This window comes from Leptodactylus fuscus, chromosome 3, assembly GCF_031893055.1.
Source record: "Leptodactylus fuscus isolate aLepFus1 chromosome 3, aLepFus1.hap2, whole genome shotgun sequence".
Taxonomy (NCBI): domain Eukaryota; kingdom Metazoa; phylum Chordata; class Amphibia; order Anura; family Leptodactylidae; genus Leptodactylus; species Leptodactylus fuscus.
Window position 1 is genome coordinate 47,809,664 of NC_134267.1, and position 16,628 is coordinate 47,826,291.

General features: G+C 40.8%; 1 protein-coding gene across 1 annotated transcript in view; it reads left to right on the forward strand.

Annotated features, from left to right (window-relative positions):
* Positions 1 to 1,483: 1,483 nt before the first annotated feature.
* Positions 1,484 to 16,628, forward strand: part of LOC142198473 (uncharacterized) — a 36,041-nt gene continuing 20,896 nt past the window's right edge. The window contains exon 1 of the mRNA XM_075269508.1: positions 1,484 to 1,549. The gene's annotated coding sequence lies outside the window, so the exon portion shown is untranslated. The remainder of the gene's footprint in view (positions 1,550 to 16,628) is intronic.

The window sequence follows — 16,628 nt, forward strand, 5'->3', positions numbered from 1 at the left end:
AGTTTTTGCAGCCAAAATCCAGGAGTAGACTTATTAGACAGTAGAAGTATAAAGTGTCGAGACTCCCTCCCGATTAGGCGGCATTCCGCCATGCCTAGCTGCGCAGTATGTTCACATGTGGAATCCTTTTTCCACGTGTGAACATACCCTTAACTTTGGCAAAAACAAAATAAATACCTGCTCGTCTGAGCTACTAGCTAAACAGAATTATTAACCTAACTATACATGTGGCTTACTTCCAGCCACACAAACAAAACAGGAGCAATATTGTCTCACTGGACTCAGGGTTACAGGACAGAACCATACACCTCCTCTCACTCCATGGATCTGCACTGCAAAGCAGGATCTGCAGCCTTTTCTGGCCCAGTAATGAGCCCAGAATCTACACCTGGGCTGAGGCCTACTCCAGATCCACACATATGTCAGAAACCTGGGGCTGGTATATCTGAACTCCAGCACTCTGCCTGTCATCTTCTCACAGTATCTTAGAGTAAGTTCACATGGCAGAAAAGGAAAAAGGAATTCCTCTTCAGTTGCTAGCCACTTTCCGTCGCGGCCTAATCAGCCGGGAGTCTCGAGTCGCAGAAATCAGCTGCGGTATCCGTGGCAAGAATGAACAGGATGCTTATTTTTTCTAGCATCCTGCTGTGATCTCTGCCTCCCATTGAAAACAACGGGAGACAGAATCTGCACAGAATCTGCTACCAATTCCTCTGTGAGAATTAAGCCTTATTTTTTCATTGTCCTGCTGCAATTTCTGCCTCTTATTGAAAACAAAGGGAGGCAGAATCTGGGCGGATTCTGTCCCCAAATCCACAGCAGATTCTCCTTAAGATACTTCCTCAGTATCTGAAAAACAAGGCAACACATATACAGTTTTGCTGTATACCAAGATGATGGGGCACCTTTAGAGTCAGACCCCGTAGCTGCTATGAAACTTTAGAATAAGAGGTTGGCAACAACTCAGTTGGCTCCCTTTTCTATATCGGTTGTGTAAACCTATGTAGGACTTGGCATGAAATCAGCAAACAAGCAGAGGAAAGTGACATGCAAACCACCGACTTCTCCACTTTGCAAAATTTGCTCAGTCCTCCTGTTTCAATAATGGGTATTGAGGTGGGCTAAGCCAGCACCAAGGAAAAGCCCTGTTCCAATGTCTGAATTTGATGACATTCATCCACTAGCTAATTCACAGTAGCTGTTGCCAAACCCAGTCCTAAATGAAGAAACATTCACAAGGTAATTTCATAGGCTGATCGGTACAGAAAAAGGGAGAGGTGCATCTCATTGGTGACTCCTTGGTAACATTTGTAGTTTCACTGTGTACATCTCTACCTTGACATGTGTTACGGATGTAATTTACTGGGGACCTGCTTCATATTTTCTCAGCCCAACCCTTTGTGTCACAAAAGTTGTAACCGCCCAACATATTTCAGCTTGCAATACTTGTTTGACTTCTTCAAAGTGTAGTCCCAATTGTGACAAGTGACATAGCTCATTTCCCTTGTGTCCGGATCACCAGACTCTTCAACCAGGGCATCCTCTAAAGGTAAATACGCATAGACATATATTCACGCTATGTCATATGTTTCATTTCATGGAGTTAAACTTAAGTAAATGGGAGCAAAGGAAATGATTGTGTCTGTATTAGGATGTAGAGTGTTATGTACTAAAGTTCTACAATTGTGTTTAGGGATATTACCATAACCTTACAAACTGGCAATTTATGTGAAGAGGGATATATATATATATATATATATATATATATATATATAATTTATTTATTTTTAGTACTGTATATAGAGATGCATGTATTTGTTAGACTTCTCAGTCTGTTAATATTAACATACAAGATTAAAAGATATATATATATGTATATATATATATATATATATATATATATATATATATATATATACACATTATATCCACTCATTTGGGTTCTCTGTTATTTCAAGTCCTATGGATTGTCACCTTCAAATTACCCAATACAGAAGTCTTCATCATAACGACACAACTTTGTAAATTTGAGAATAGGAATCTCTATACCTGTAAGACATACTTGACTTTGTGCAAGTATTTAAGCTATCCTGCTTCTTCCAAAAACCTTGTTGGAAATGCTGTTTTCAGAGATAAGGCTGGAATGGCAATTTTCCACTTACATATTCCTGGAAACATTGTGCACGTCATTTATAAATTATATATGTCATGGAAGTGTTATTGGAGGGGATGCAGTTACTGGGACCCTCAATGATCTCAACAGCAATCCCCATAAGGACACTAGTTGTATGGATTAGTAATGAGGTGGACATACAAGTATATGGGCTCATAGATTGTAAGCTCTTGCGAGCAGGGCCCTCAGTCCCATTGTGTCAAGTGACTATTTCTTTGTAATGTATCTTTTAGTCTGTACTTGAACCCTACAAATTGCACAGTGCTGCGGAATATGTTGGCGCTGTATAAATAAAATGCATTATTATATGGGCACCACACCTCTATATGCCTCTACAGGACTCCAGGTGTATGCAGACAATATGTCCATAGACATCACATCAGACAGGGGCGATCCTGCGATCCTTAAGGAGCTTTACAGCTTCTGTGCCAATATACATAAGCCATTATAATGAATGAAATATACAGCTACAGGCAAGCATACTCACTTGGCTGCTTGTGTATATGCTATACCAGTTTTATGATGGGACACTTCTTTAAATGGCTCATTTAGGATTCATGTCTTATACTATATAACCTGAACTATAGTTGTGAGCACCTTTCCATGTTTCCTTATATATGGTGACATAATATTAACACACATGTGGAGCAATTTTTGTGTACGTACATCCTGCCCATAAGGTTGTGTTAGGAAAAATTGACATCAAACTAGCGGACAAATACAGTGTATTATGTATAGTAGATTTTTTGGTATGCAGGAACCTGATAGTCATACACCAGATACCCCTCATAGTCCCCTATTATATTTGAGTGGATATATCTAAAGAGGTTCTGCAGGTGAACTTAAGTTGAGAAAAATCTGATTATAAAATAAACTGAGCTAGCAAATAATATTGTATGACTTCACACTGACTAATATCCATTGTCCGCTAATACGGTTGTTAGATGTTTCTTCCGGCTAGTCTAACAATACTTAGATATTCAGCTCGGCACAGAATTACCAGCATGGCGCACGTCTCAGGTAGTTTTATTAATTGGATTGAAAAAAATGAACCAGAAGTAGTTAAAGGGAATTTCCAGGAATTAAATATGGATGACCAACTTAAGGGTAGGTCATCAAAATCTGGTTGGTGGGATGTGATACCTGTGACCCCCACTATCAGCTGTTTGAAGCTGCAGCAGTGATCAGGTGAGCGCTACATCCAATTTCCAAGTCCTATGAATCATTGGTCAGAGCTTAGTCCTATTCAAGCAAATGGGGTTGAGCTGTGATACCAAGCACAGTTGTTATATGGGTGATCTGACATTGATGACCTACCCAAAGGGCAAGTCATTAATATTCAAGTCCCAGAAAACCCCTTAAGGCTAAAGCCCCACGTACCACTTATCACAGAGGTTTCCTCTGCTGACTTTCTGCTTCCATTATTCCTATAGGGAAACCGCTGGCGTTTCCGCAGGTCTAATTGACATGCTGCAATTTCCAAAAACTGCAACTATTTCGGAAATTGCTGCACATACTTTTTCGCAAGGTGTGGATGGAATTCAATAGAATCTCATCCATCTTGCAGTGACTGTAAAATGCCTCGTGGGGCCTCGAGCTAAATGTACATTACATACGTTCCTTTAAGATTATGTCAATAGAGACACAGCAGATATCTGATATAAACCTCCTTTATGACATAACTGAGTATTGACTTTCCATGGTCTAATAAGAAGGATGTTACAACCTCCATCCTATTTAGCCTAGTGTATATGTAAAGGCTAGGTTTGGTAATGTGAGGTATTCCGTCCTAGGTGTGACAGATACAAGTATGCCTGATATGTCCAGGATGACTATGCCCTAAATGAAATATGGGCCACAATGTGGACTATGATGAGTAACTAGTATTGCTTAGACCTCAAATATGTGATCAATGCAAAGGTATAGGGAGTGGAAAGTGAGAATACACGTGTGTCACTTGGAAGCCATTGCCAGGATTTATTAGTGAACTGACAAATGAAGTGGTCAGGAATGTTGTCAGGTAAGTCCATAGCAAAGTATCCATGCCGAAATAGTGCCTTTGTACAATAAAGGGTAAATAACTGCAGTGTGAGCTAATACTACTGCAATACATCATACTGTGCCTACATGATACGATGCTTCCATTGGGTACAATTTAGTGCAGCGGAAAACACAATACATTGGGTTTATTCACACAGACGTGGTGCAAATCAGCAGTGAAAAATCGAATGTTGGCCAAATTGTCTACCTGCAGCGCCCGTTTTCACAGATCCCTCATAGACTTGAGTGTTTGAGTCATCCGTGAAAAATGGACAGAAATAGGACACGTCCTATTCTTTGAACATGTGAATGACATGCGACTTGGATGTTACATGATACATAGTTGGCCTTTAGCGGATAGCATTGATGCCTGGCTTACAGAGGGGTCTGCCTGGGTCAACTAAGGTGTCCTTGCTTTGTCTAAAAGATAGAGCTTGTTTTTCCTACCCAATAATAAGGAATGTCCAGTTGAGGCTGCGATGTGAGATAGGTGTGAATATGGCCTGACCATTTCATGATAACTCCTTTATTAGATTATAACACCCCCCCCCCCCCCCCAAGAAGAATCTGTTCCATCATAGTGGGCATCAATATAATTCTGCTGTTACTTCTACTTGTATGCGTAATATCACATATAGAAAGGGGTTCGTCCTGTTAAAACAACCCTTTAAAAACAATGAGTGTCGAATTTTAAAATTTGGTGACTACTAAATTATCATGAATTTTGATAACAACAATGTTGCCATTCACCATATTGGAGAAGGAGCCTGACACGACCCATTATTTTACATAATTGATGGTTATCTAAGACTCAGTGGAAATTGGACTGAGAGTTATCAGGTATGTACTGTATATATGACTGCAAGGCGATGACGTGTGACCTACATTCACCCGGCTAGTTTATGACCAAGCTGAATGATATATGGCCGCTTGGCAAATACTGGGATTTTGTCCAGGTATATATTCAGTTGTTGGGTCACTAGGTGCAGATTTTCTTTTGTCTTACAATAGTCACATCTGTTTTGAACACCCCCATAACCCATGTAGGCTTCATAATCCACATGTAGCAGCTCCGGCTTTAAGGAATGTAGCAACCTTTACATTATTTACCCGTTACCCTGTAGTCTCTCCTCACAAGGTATCTTGGCATCCGGAGTATTTGACTTTTAGTGAAAGAAGTCAGTCCGGTTTGACTACATTTCAGGTGGGGTGTGCCTATGATTTCATGAACAGATGTCTTACCCTAGACCTAGTATTTTGTGAAAAAAAAAATCAGCAAATTCAAGTGCACGACCCCAGACCATCTTTTCTGACAACTGCAAAGTAACTGAGAAACCTGCGGAGACGTACAGTAGAAGTGTAGTGGATGGGATTTAATCCTCTCCACATGCTGCAGAAACAAACCCACAGCAGAAACTGTCTTCTGCTGCAAGTTTCCAACACGTAGCATGTCAATTATTGCCGCATGTTCACTTTTTCAACCTTTACAGCCTCCAACCATGGCGAAAATCGGTTGTTTCCAGGTTTGTTTTTTTTCGCTGCTGGTCAGTCTGCTGCAGGATGTCTGTGGCAACCTAGAGGGTTTTTTCAGAATCAGCAAAAAGAGGCCTGGGTAGGGGGTATAATGTAATGACGGAACCATTACTCGCCTATTGGATCCTTATTATCCCAGTGTCGACCCTTTGGTGCTTTCTGGCAGGTTTTGTTATTTGTGCTGCAGCAATGATAGACAAATGCAGATGAATGTCAGAAAATGCAATAATTATCAGTTATGTTTAGTTTACTACCTTATGCCCCCGTCCCCCTAACCAGACCCTTTATACACTGTCTACCAATAAGTATTTGGACACCTGCGATCCAAGCGGCACAAATGGCAATTACAGCCTCAGCCTCCGGGGCATGCTTTCCACAAGTCCTTGTATGATGGCTAGTGGTATTTTATTCCATTTGGCTTGGAGAAGACAGGTAAGTTCTTTCACCGATTTTGGTCGGCTGCTGCACCCATTAGTTTGGCGATCCAACTCGTCCCAGAGGTGCTCAATAGGGTTCAAGTCTGAGCTCTGGGCAGGCCAGTGCAGTCGGGTAACCTGATTGTCACTGTACCAAGCCATGGTAGACCTTGCTACATGACAGCTGGTGTTGTCATCCTTAAAGTAACATTGGTCCGACCCATAGATCCGCCATAATGTAGGAAGCACACTGTTATCTAAAATAGTGCAATAGGCGTCGGCGTCGAGTTTACCATGCACTGGGACCAAGGGTCCTAGTCCATACCAAGAGCAACACCCCCAGACCATAACTCCACCTCCGAAGAACTTTACTGGGTGTCAAAATACTTATTGTAGACAGTGTATTTGCGAAGCACTTTATATAAGAAAATGGACTGTCAGCAATATATACCTAATATATATGTTTTTACCATTATCATCTTCCATAACAGTAGTTCAGGTAACAAAGCAGAGCAACATTGGAGGAAATCAAATGCAATACAGTATACAGTATATACTGTATGTGTATAGCAGACTACAATCTGTGAATGAAGTGAGCTGATGGGCATTAGGCTAGGTTCACACCTATGCCTCATCTCCGTTCGGGGTTTCCATTTCGGAATCTGGTTACAAAATGCGGAGAGAAAAGCAGAACTTTTTCTCTACATTTTTCTGCCTTCTTTGGGTGGAACCCCGACACATCCCATTATAGTCTATGGGGTCTGCGAGTAACCGCTTTTTTCCATTCGTTGGATCCCAATGAACAGAAACCCAAACGTAGGTGTGAACCTAGTGTTAGTTCACTGGTGTACTCATTTCATTGGATAATAGATAAATAGCAGTCCTACAACTACAACTCCCAGCATTCTGAGAGTCGATGTTTTGCTCAAGAGCTAGAATAGTTTTCGAGTCTTTTAACTATAACTTTGCCAAAGTTTATGTTAATATGCCTTAAGCTCAACTACTCTGACCCTATGACTACCATGCTCGGAGGTACAATTATGTAAGTATATTAATGAATGGTACATGTGGCATAATACTTACATAGTAGTAAAGCACATTTTTCTATAATTACATAGTGTCCCAGTTTTCTAGTGCCAGCAGATTTGGGTAGACTTAGTCACTGACTAATTAAAAGAATTAAGGTCACAATTTTAAGCAAAAGTTCATTGAATCTGACATAAGACTTAAAGTGTAACTCCATTGTTACAATAGGACATAGTCTGACAAGGCAAATTTACAAAGGTAAAATTGACATTTGGCTGTGAAATCCAGGGGATTATTAGCAGGATAACGTAAGTGTGTATTAAAGTGCACAATCAAAATCATTTTATGGGGCAGTGCACAGAAAAAAGTTTGCCCTATAAGCCCCACCATGACTATGTTGTCCACAGGCTTCCATTAGCATCTGATGTACATTTTGAAGCTTTGCTGAGTCAGCATAGGTTGACTGGGGCAGCTCAGAGAATTCAGTAAATCCACGTCTCACCAGGGTAGCAGTGGCAGCCTGTCTAAGATCACCTATCCCCAACACTGCGTCGTCCGCCACTGGTGTTTGTCTTGTCTTCTGCTGGTGCATGGAGACCAACCAGTGACCTCAGCAGTAGTTGGAGAGGGACTGGTGATGTCATTTACGTACATCAGCACTGGTTAGTCTCAACTGTCACTTGAAGTGGAAATATTCCGATATTAATGCGCCAATATAAGACCAAACAGACAACCGCAATGGACAATGTAGAGACAGGGACAGGTGAGGATGTTTTTTTTTTTTTTTTTTTATACATCCCCAGCCTGAGTACCGTACTATTACCTTGGGCCTGTGGCAATACTGCCGGGTCACGGCTGTATATTACACACACATACACACACACAAAAAAATAATATATATATATTTCCTATAGAATCCTCGTACATATTCCAATGTGTAGTCATACAGTGACCAGTGACATACATTGCCCTCAGGCTCTCACGTTATCACATTAAGCTTTAGTTCACATCTGTGTTGGAATCTCATTTGGAGTCTCGGTCGCAATGTCCGCCAGAAATCGGCAGACGAAAAAGTCCTGCACAGAGGAATTTTTCCTCTGTCAGTTTCAGTTTTAAAACGACAGACCCCATACACCCCATTCTAGTCAATGACGTCCTCTAAGCTCCGTATCTAACTGCTATTACAGTTGGTGAACCAGAACAATAGACAGACAACACTAGTGTGATCCTAATATAGTAAAAAATGTATCATACCATATATCATGAACTAGATGCGTCTATAGGGAATTATGTAGTTAACTGTCATATTCTATACAGTTGTAGACAAGGTATACCAATGTATAGTAGCTCGACACATGCCAACAGGGCACTTTTTTGGCATTTATCAAGTGGATGAACCAGTTTCGCAATCCAAATGAACTTCCAACAGCAACCTGTATTGTAGTTGGCATGCAGCTGAAGGGTTTATATGGTGTATAGCAATAGTTTAATGCAGTTAGGAGTATCTGTCAGTCTACAATTTTCTATGATTGTAACACCGAGGACCTATATACTAAAGGTGGCCATTCATCTGGAGCCTTCTGACTCTTCCGGATGGAAACTGTTGGGGGAGATTACTGACAAATCTTTTGATCTCAAGGAGCTAAACCACAGCAAGAGGAGTCTGTCAGCAATGCCCTCTCCCTGTCTATTCCATACTAATACACTGCTTATCCAAGTGAGACATACATGTGTAACAGGAGTCAGGCGAGATAACTGTCCACCAAACCAGAGTTCCATCTATAGTGTATGGTTGGCTTGGGTTGCCCATTTTTATGGATGACCTATCTTCAGAATAGGTTATCAATAAAAGACCAGTGTGGGAGTCTGACACCCACAACCCCCACTGACCAGCTGTTGAAGTGGTTGCAGCCCTTGTACGACCACCCTGACCCCTGCTCTTGTTACATTACACAATATTTTTCATAGTGACCATGTGATGTAATGACAACTTCATCCATGTCACGTCCATGGGAGAAGGCTGTAGTTACATTGCAAGGCCGCTATGAAACAAGCAGTGTGCCAAATCAGCAGAGTAGAGATCACGGCGTTCACACGAGCACTATGGAGCCTTTAAACAGCTGATCAGTAGGGGTCCTGTGTGTAGGAATCAAAATGTGAGGGTCCTGAGGATAGAGAAACAAAAGTGAGCTGGGCAGTACCTTTAAGATAGTCCATCATTGACTGGTGGTCCGATCTCCTGAACCCCTACCTATGTGCCCACTGAAGGAGAAACAGGACTGCAAATGTCATATCCCCTTCAGTGTTTACATAGACACAGAGGTTTATCTGTATGTGCAACTACATAAGCCGTGATGTAGCTGAAGAATGGTACAACTTACTCATCTCATGCCAAGTAAGAAAGGTAGACTATAAAGCCAATACAAACACAATTTATTAAACCTCAACTTGAAGGAAGTCAATAAAAGTAACTAAGGATGACATTTATGTTGAGTGGTGTCTGATCAGTTGCTGCCTATAGGCATTGAACTGCTGTCTTAACCATACAAATATATATATATATATACATTTACAGGCCTGAATATGTCACGTATTATTATACAGCTCACAACAAAGAACTAGTACAAAAGTACAAATCCCTTTGCATTTGTAATGTAAATTATATAGTAATAAATCCTTAGGCCTAAAATACTAGTAAATTAGGTCCTCGATGACATCTAGCAATAAAACTAAGTAATTGTGTCACAGTCTTTAGCTAGATTTCTGTTGAATCATGGGATCTTTAATAATACCCTGTTCCTGAATATTTACCCTGTTTGGTCATCATAGTAAGGTTTTCACCCTGTACGGCTGCAATGTTTAGCACAACCTTACACATTCATCCTCTAATATAGCCCATTTAAAGTTGAATATTTTGGTAATACGTTACTTATGGATTATCATACCCTTTTATGTTTCCATGAATTCCTCAATCCTATCTTCCCCATATCTTTCCTTATAAATCTACATTGTTATACCTCCTGGAAACATCTGAATAAATTGACTCCTATTTCCAACAGTGTGTTCGCTCTCTGTACAGTCGACCCTGGTTGGACTATGTTAAAGTTGGGCACATATTTGGACAAAAGAGATGGGAACACCTATCTGTTAAGTTATTTAAACATTTCCAAGAGGAATAACTGAGGAATTGCACAACACCGAGTTCTAAGAAAAGATATCATAAAATCATTTTATAGGCAGCCTAAGTATTTACTAAAGCATGTCTTGAGAGCTGACAGGTCTTCTTTAAGTATATTCCAAGCTCTTCTTCTGTCCTAGAAACTAGAAAGGTTTAAGTTATTCTAAAAAGTGAACAGTTGGTTTAGAGATGAGCGAACACTGTTCGGAACAGCCGTTCCGAACAGCACGCTCCCATAGAAATGAATGGACGTAGCCGGCACGGGGGGGGGGGGGGGGTAAGCGACCAGCCGCCGGCAAAGTGTACGTGCCAGCTGCTTCCATTCATTTCTATGGGAGCGTGCCGTTCGGAATGGCTGATCCGAACAGTGTTCGCTCATCTCTATTCTGCTCCTTAGAATGTCTACTTGAAATCGCAAACTAGAGGTACCAAGCTTGTGGCAGAGGGTGCCCCGTGTCTGCTGTGTAGCTCAATGCCGAATATCCCAGCAGGAGTGATCTGAGATTACTTCTGTGTCATTGGTGTCCTCATATGGCTCCAGAAAATTCCTGGGTTCACATCTGTTTGGAGACTCTGTCCCAGTGACCACTGAAAATTGCTGGATGAAAAAGTGCTATAAGTCTAATATTTTCATCTGGCGATTTCAGTTCAAAACAATAGACACAAGATGGAGCTCATTATAATCAATGGGGTCCATCAAGCACCATTGGTGGCAGTGGTTTCAGCAGTCCATGTTACTTTCGGAGGACCAAAACAGTAGACACTACAGGGCTGATGTGAACATAGTGTCAGCAGAAAACAGAAGATAAGACAAATATGTCAATGGAATAAGTAAAGAAGCCAACAAAGCAGGGGCACAGATTGGCAGGTGGGGCTAGCCATATAGGTGATGTAGGTTCTCAATGTCAGGGATGATCAGTAAGTTACTCTGCCTCGGTTAGGGTATTTACATCAAGCAAACTCAATCTTGGCTCTAGGGTAAGGAAAGCCGAGCTATGCCTTTGTGTGAAGTTACTCAAGTTCACTGTAGAGTATTGTAAAAACGTTCAAGAATGAAGTTTCCCTTAACTTGTTCACACCTAATTACAATCGCCTAAAAAAAATAGTTTACTGACCTTTTATAAGAGCTCGTGGTTCATAATGTAATATTTGTTAAAGGGGCCCTAAATCGATATGTAATTAATAGTATTGATCTACTCATACGTGGTGAAGGGTTCACTGGGCCACCATGTCCAGGACACTGGTGAGACTCCTACCTCTGCACCATTATTGATCACTACATCTTTGGGCTCGAACAGTTCTAATTATTTTGTCATTTTAAGATCAGTTTAGAAAATCTAATATTTCATGTTTTCATACAAGCCTCCTACAAGTTATTGAATTTCTTGCACATCCACTAAACCATTTTTAAAAACATGTACTTCACAGCCAACTATAGTCCTGGAGGGGAGGAGGGGGGGCACACGGTGGCTCAGTGGCTAGCACTGCAGCCTTGCAGCACTGGAGTCCTGGTGTTCAAATCCCGCCTAGGGCATAATACCATCCGCAAGGAGCCTGTGGGGGCCACACGTTGGCTCAGTGGCCAGCACTGCAGCGCTGGAGTCCTGCTTTTCAAATCCCGCCAAGGGCATAATACCATCTGCAAGGAGTTTGTATGTTCTCCCCGTGTTTGCATGGATTTCCATCCCATATTCCAAAAGACATACTGATAGGGAAAAAATGTGCATTGTGGGCTCACAATCTACATTTAAAAAACCCAAAAAAAACTATAGTCCTGGGAACTGTAGCAATGATATTTTAGGCGCTGTTTACATCATATCGTGAGACTTTCGAAACATAAGGAATTCTTCTGACCGATTTGTACGTTTTTTGGCCTCCATTGAGCCTACAGGTGTCTATAGATGGTCTTTAAAAGGAGTCTGTCAGCAGCGAAATTGGTATCAAACTAATGAAAGTACTTTGTAGGGCGGCTTCTACACTTTCCAAAGATGCCTTTCTTATTCTGCATTGCAGCTCCATTTTCATGAAAATCAGTGTATTATTCTTATGCAGATTGGCTGAAAAGGGCTTTAGGGCCGTTTCTTCTCCTGCCAGGACTTCATTCTCTGCTCCAGATAACTGCCCGTAGCTGCAAACACTCAAGCAATGAGGGGTGAATCTGTCCGTCAGGGGCAGGTATCTAGTGCAGGAGAAGGAATGTCCCTAAAACCCTTTTCAGACAATCTGCATATCAATAAAACATTGATTTTCATGAAAATGGAGCTGCAATGCACAATAAGAACGGCATCTTTGGAAAGTGTAGGAGCAGCTCTAAAAGGAATTGTCCATTGTCTGATAGCAATTTCCCTAATGACAGACTCCTTTTAAAGTGTACACTGGTGTGAACACAGACTTAACTGTTTTTTAAATGATTCCTTTGGTATGATGGTTATATGATTTGTGGGCTTTATATGATTTATAGATGTCCTTTGTCCTTGCTATATTTTTAGGAAGTTTGAAATACCTTGCAGTATTAGTATGAGTAGCTTAGATAATAATGTCCTTATATCTGCTACGGTAAGGTGTGTGCATATATTTCTAATCACAGGGTACCATTTTGTGAAGCTTTAGGAATGTGGTAGAGTTACATATTTGGCCAGGATTTACTTTAAGTGTATGAGCAAGGGGAGAAATGTCCTGAAGCTGAGGTGTAGCTTAGAAAGCTATTCACACTATAGATACTAAAGAATGCACCGTGTCAAAGTCATACCGTCACATAGAGCTATGTAATAAAACCACAATACATCCAGTCTACAAAACAGTAGACTACAGAGGCATGGCTTAAAGCATACCTGTAATACAGAATCTGTATTATCTGCGCCGTTTATAAGGGGACATTCAGGTTACTGTTGTGAACGTCCATTGCTCTCATCCATTATATGATAAGAGGACTCTAACAGCAATAGGGTGACTGACACAGACTGAGCCATCTTCGTTTGTGTCCATTCCCATTGACTCTAATGTAAAAAAAATGACGAAAGTTTTCTGCCTGCATGCATGACTTTTTTCATGACAGATATGGGAGAACAGCAATCATGTTGTATTCTGAAAGTGTATCCTCCTTTTATCTAACTGAGGCATTCTTGGCATTTTATTAGCAGTATGTTTGCAGACACATTTATGAATTAAATATGCACTAAATGAATAAAACAGGCGAGTACTTTCAAGTATCTGAGATATCGCTACAGCACCCATAACCATCATTATCAAGAATATGCTATAGGGAAGGGGTAGGGGGCCCTGGATAAAATTTGCCTTGGGGCCCACAAGACTTAAGTTATGCCACTGACATCCATACAGGTCAGTACTTCTCTATCTATGTCCTGTTGTATGGTCCTGGAGTTGATTCTAAGAGACAGAGAGATAGTTATAGAGAAGACTCCTCCTCTTCTTATTTTGAGTAGTGTATGGCCGCTACTCCCCACCTACCAGCTCAAGGAGACCTGCAAGCTACAGATATAACATGTAAAAAATCTGCCAAATATAAATCCTACAATAAGAAATAGCGTAACTTCTTATGCACGCATACATGGCACCTCTGCTGTGACCTCCATGGATCAATAAAAGTGTATGGGACGGATGACAATAGTCAAGTGCTATACTAGGCTAGTTCTGGCATGTGCGACCATAATCGGTGGAGTTATAATTTACTCCAGTGTTTTAGCGTAAAATATAATATATTAGATAGGCCATGAAGTTCACCCACTCCCTACCCTGTATTTATTACAGTTCTTTCAAGATGGTGCAAAGGAAAAATGATAAAAGTAGCAAATTGACGTGTGTCAAAAATTTCACAACTTTTTAACAGAATATTGGAGCATGGGCATGAAAAAACGTGCTCTAGTCTATTTTGATCACTGCTGGTCTGCCTGGGAGAACAGGAGAGATTTGGAAAAATCCGTCAATATCCAACTTTATCTCATCTACGTCCTCGCCAGGCTTTGCTATGTCATTTTATTATTTTGCTGAAAAGAAATAGAGTTGTGTGTAATTGTTTGCATAGCTTTTAGCTCTGTCCACACATGGCTCATACACCAGTGGATGTGATCAGAGTGACAGAGATCCAGGCAGCGCTCCAAAGTAAAGATCCTTCCTCATCCTGTTATATCCAGTTTGCAGGCAGCTCATACAAGTGTGTAGTAGGACCGAGCAGATGAGCAGATCTTACAAAATGTTTGCAGAGGAAACCAGGGCACACACAAGAGATTAAGTGCAAGCAGGAATGTAGTTTATTTGCTCAGCAGAGCTAGGTATGTAGATAGAACATTGTCCACTGCTAACTCTTTAGATATAAAAAATATTGTTTTCAGATCAAATTGGCGATATTTCAGCCGGAGTGGACCTTTATCAAGCCAGATCTGTGTATGGCGGGAGGAATTGGGCAGGGTGGAGCACTGCTGATCAAATAAACTACATTTGTGCTTGTAATAAATCTCTTATGTGTTCAGTGGTTTCCTCTACATGTACATTGGGTTGGAGAACCCTACCATGCAGCAGCACCATCAAACAAAATTGTTCAGGACTACAATTGTAAAATATAGTGAAGAAAATGTATTATGATGTATTATATTTTTCCAGACTATTCTTGCCCAACATATGTTTGTATGAATAAAATAAAATCTTTCTTAAATATAGGCTACATAGACAGGTGTTACAGTTATCAATTCATTTCTGTACACACCCATACTAATAGATATTGCTTTGACATATCCCACGTTACACCTAATGTGTAATCTTCCTACTAAACAGGTTGTTAGGTTGGGTTCACATGTGGCAATCCTTCGCTGTCTTATAGAAATGCTGGAGGGAAATTAATACCATAACTCATCCCATGTTTTTCTGTGGGATTATTTCTGCCATCCAATGCATAAGTTGATATGGAGGATGTTTTTTTCCTGCATCAAACCTGCATACTGCATTTTTATTTCTAATGCTGCACCAATGCACACCTTGCACAAAAATGTCATCAGTTGTGCGGGCTCAGGCATAAAAAAGAACTGGCTGGACACAGCTGATAAATACGAAACCAGTCATTCAAGGGCATAAGAAGGATTGCATACTTATGCAAGAAATATGTTTCCTTCTCAATATATCAGCTTTAGCTACTTTTTACATATTTTCCATTAGAGAGGGGAGGAGGGAGGAGGAGGCTGCTGGAAAAGGCTGCCGCTGCTACTCTATGAGTGAGGGAACCCTTCTGTCACTGCTATGTTTTGAGATAACACTCTATCACTGCACAGCATCATTAATGTAGTTGTTACAATGATGGATATATACTACAGCCCTGCAAACAGTGAACAGCATTTTCGCTGTTTGCAGCCTTAGCCTAACAGGTAGAAGCCCTCCTATGAGAAAGACCAGATATTTACATCATAGACATGCTGCCCAACCTTGTCATACCAGGGAGCATATTATGGAGACTGGTACACTCTCCTAAAAGACTGTGCCATTGTGCCTCCTCACAGTGACTAATAAGCCACATACACAGCAGCCAGTTGTCCATCACAATGAGGGGGGAGGGAGGAAGCGGAGGAATGTCTTCCTGAGACACCAGACTCATAAACCATGTGGCCAATGGGTTTTCTGATTGATCAAAGTAGTCAAAGATCTCAATATTTTTCTACTGGTTTGGCTAGTAGGAGAGTGGATGTTTCTACACTATGTTGCCCTTACATAAGACAATAAATTCTGCTGACAAATTCGATTTAACATACAATTCAGATGTAATATCTTCCTTTAAATCACCGTAACTTTTTAGAAATCAGGTTGGAGCTGGCAGTAAGTGCGCTATTTCATCTCGGAGGGGTAATTTACAAGGATTCCCAACAGCCACTATTCAGACATTAAAAGACCTCTTTTGTCATAACAATACCAATTACATTTCTTATGAAACAATTATATCACAAAGATCACAGTGTCTGAAGGTGACAGTATACTGGCCATTTCAGATTACTGCTTTCATGTAGTCACCCATAAAGATCATAGTCTGAAAGGTGTGCATCCATAAATCATCTTTATTTTATGAGGATCATACAGCATGAATGCAGAAGGAGTGACACTTTAGCAGGATGAGAAGACATGAGGACCTTTCGGACTACCCCTGGAATAAACCAGGCCCTGTTATGTGACCCTCATACAATTATTGACTCACCAGAAAAAAACTACACAGGGCAGAACAGACAAGATGGCGTTGAGTGGGTAGGTCAGTGGGGTGAGAGGAAGA